The sequence below is a fragment of the Belonocnema kinseyi genome, chromosome 1, assembly GCF_010883055.1.
Source record: "Belonocnema kinseyi isolate 2016_QV_RU_SX_M_011 chromosome 1, B_treatae_v1, whole genome shotgun sequence".
NCBI classification, from domain to species: Eukaryota; Metazoa; Arthropoda; class Insecta; order Hymenoptera; family Cynipidae; genus Belonocnema; species Belonocnema kinseyi.
The window spans coordinates 111,401,907-111,405,770 of NC_046657.1; positions in this window are offsets into that span (position 1 = coordinate 111,401,907).

Genomic DNA, 3,864 nt, shown 5'->3' on the forward strand with positions numbered 1-3,864 from the left:
AAAGAGGGAGCTCTTCTTAATATTTTGACACCAAAATCATGTCGATACACCTTACCGCCTGCGAGTAAAGCCACCCACGCTTTAACTTGACAGACTGTACTTACTAAAATATTTCCTCCGAAATAAATCACATTATTGTAGATGAATTAGAATTTACTTAATACAATTTAGCAAAAGCGCAAAATGTAACTGACGGATGGGAATCCCTATTTCTTACGTTATAGATTGCACAATTATGCGGTATATAATGTAAAAACTTGCAATGTACGATATCACGATTTTGTGCTATTATAATGCGATAATTACGATATATAGCGCAGGAATTACGATATATATTTTAATTTGTGCGATATAGTGTTCTCAGTGAATCTTGTCTGTAAAATCCGTGATAATCAGTTGAATGGATAAGTCTGAAGAGGTGACCACAGTTGAATAATACGGTACCATTTAATTAAATTGAAAAATAAATAAATTTAACGAATTTCCCGTGTAGAAATTATGACCGGGTTCGGGCCGGATTCCGGCAGGGTTGCCCTGTTTGTATCCGGAATCTGGTCAGGCTGCTCGGTCGGATTCTGGTTGGTTTCCTCACGCTGCGCTGGTCGGATCTCGGCCGGGTGTACCCAGTCGGCTCCCGGTCGGGTTACCCGATCGGATCCCGGATACAAATAGGGTAACCCGGTCGGAATCCGACCAGTTTTTGACTGGGATCCTTGATCGCATTTTACTAGAGCCTTTTCACCACAGCGAACCTATTCTACCAACTGGTAGAGATAAGAATCTTTGTCTGCACTTATTTCCACCTGTAACAAGATGTTGGAATTTCAATTTAAGAATTGCATTCATAATAATAAATATATTAACTGCAAACATTGATTCAATGTAAGTACTAAAATATAGGTTATGATTCTTAAGTTTCTGTAAGAAATTTTATTGTACAAAATTAAAGTTAAATTGCATAACAAATTTACCTTAAGCGTAACTTAGTTTGCATAGATTTTTTTACAAGAGATAAAATCAATTTCAGGGGTTTCACGTGACATCCTAACCTATGAAACCGGTTGAGAAAATTGATTTAACATTAACATTAAAGAATATTAATAATGCTTACTTATTAACAAAATAATTCACTTACCTTCATAAATAATCCGCTTGCTCCAGAAAATTGGATACAATTTTGTGAAATTTAACAAATTTCTTAACGGATAACCTGGCGTCCACCGACGTTTTACTGCGTTTTTAGCATTAAAGACTCCGGAAGTCGCCGAATCGTTATTACGTGCAAGCATGATAACGTAATTCAAAACCTTGTTCGGAAAAAGTTATTTCTCTTCTTATTACGTTTTTTGCTTATTCAGGATAATATATAAATACATTCAAAATAAGCAAAAATCGTATCACAAAAAAATGAGTATAGTTTCACTGGGAAACTACGTTTGAAAATAAAAAAGAAGTTGGTCAACAATTTCGCAGTCACGACAAGTCAAAAAATTAGTCTTTCGCCTGATCATTTTTGGCCCGACTCGGTCTCGGTGGGAACTCGGACAGATCCCGGCCGGGCAATTAAAAAAATAGCATCCCGGTTTGACCCGGTCAGATTCTGGTCAGAAACCTTCTTCTGGTCGGGTCAAACCGGTCTATTTCTACACGGGTATTAGCAAAAATTATGTAGACGAATTAATTAAATTTGTTATATTTTGCAAATTTGTATTTATTCAATTTGGAACAATTAGAATTTAGAACTTGACTTATTGTCTTAAAAATCACTCCAATTAAAGAATTTTGATTCATACATCTTTAAAATTGAAAATGTTCTACTTTTTTAAATTAAACGTTGAAAATTATGCAAGTTTCAAAATTAAAACAGTTTTATTTCTGATGATACACAATAAAAATTTCTTTAATTTGGAAGATGTAGAGTTGAAAACTTAAGTTTAGACTAGATCTACAAAATTATCCAGCGTTTTTATTTATAGAGTTTTAATATTGTAGAGTGTTTAATTGTGAGTATGTAAAATTAAATTATGTAAAAAAATAATCACAACTGCATGATAAATTGCACATATTCAAAATTAAATTATCTTCAAATGTAAATCTTGAATAAAGAATTATTTCAAGAAGAGATATTCAAAATGTTCTCAAGTTATGTATGTTATTCATGAGGTCCGTTAAGCCGGCAGGACCACATTGCAAAAATGGACTGAAAACTATAGGGTATTTAGTTCTCATTTAGGGCTATTTTAATGCCCTATTGCTAAATATAATGCTCTTCATTTAAACAAAAAAACCGGTGGTCATGCTTAACGTTATTAAGCTAGCAGAACCACACATAGAAAAAAATTAATTTCTCAAAATTCCTTTGCTCTATAATTTAGAGGTCATTTAGGGCTCACTTAATGCCCTATTGTCAAATTGAATGCTCCCCCAAGTGCGAATTCACCGTTGGCCCACGGTCGGGCCAACCGTCGGAGGGTCGGTCCAACTTTGTGCGCCACTGGTCGGCCCAACCAGCTAAATGATAACGGTCAACCGCCTTTGGCTTCTCCATGTCGGGCCAACATTTGGTCCCATATATGGTCCATCTATTAAGATGACGCCGACCCAACCTTCGATAAAAATTAATTTTAAAAAGTTATTTTTAAAATTATTATTATATAATCTTCACTTTTTACCATTACTAAATGCATAATTCACACACACGGTTACTTACACTTTTCATCGCACGCTTTAACGCTTTGAAAAATCTTACTCGTCCATGATTCGAACCCTAACTAAACTAGTGTTTTTTACCGCGTACTCTAACGACTTAGCTATTTGAGCACTTGAAGTATGTTTACAAAAACTGTGTGTTGTATTTTCTTCGTAGATTAATTTGGAAAGAGAATTGGCAAATTGGGAAGCTATACTTTAAAAATATTAAGTGTTCGATGCTTTTTTAGAATTTTTCAGGATTTAAAATGAACTTTATTATATATTAAAATAGATACATTTTGAATATTAATTTTTCATTATTCATTATTAATTATTATTATTCATTATTCAATTAATAATTCTGAATGTTTCATTTCGACTTTTTTAATTATGATATTGTGTCACAAGTTAACAAAGGTTTTTCATTTTTGTTGATTTGAAACTAAAGTTCATAATTTAAAAGATATCTAAATAATGAATATTTGACCTTAAAGGTCTCTATTTTTGGTTAAGAATTTTTAATAGTTTATTTTGAATATTTATATATTTCTACGAGTAACACACCAATCCGACCTCCCAATAATACGAGCAGATTAACTGCGGCCGAAAGCAAATCTAACGAAATGAAGTAGGTTATTTGCACCCAATGTTACGGGCACATGTGACGTCGGCGGACAGGCCAATGTTTGACCGACCATCGGGTGCATCAAGGTGACTTTATGTCAATCCATGCATTTTGACCCGTTGCATAATGGTCGAAAAAATTACTTTGTGTTCAGAAGGGATAATAGAAATACAAATTGAACATTTTTGGCTGTTCGATTTTCTGCAAGATAGTGGTTTGTGTAATACTTTGTAAATTGTTTTTAGGGAGAAGGCCATATGACGAGTGGGTCACGTGACTAGATTCCTAGCATACCGACGTTTTTTTTTATTTCTCAACTTATTTTTACACGAAGCGTCACATCAAGTTGGAAATTTGGGATAATAAATAAGAAGCACTAAGGAAGGTGGGCCTGGTCATGAATTCTAATATTTATGAAAAAAGTATACAAAAATTATTCACAAAAAATAAAAAACAAAGATTTAGAGGGCGCCTGGACAATGTTACGGGATATCCTTGTTAGATGCACGATTGAAGTGTGTGGTACCGCAGTTGTAGGAAGAATGTCT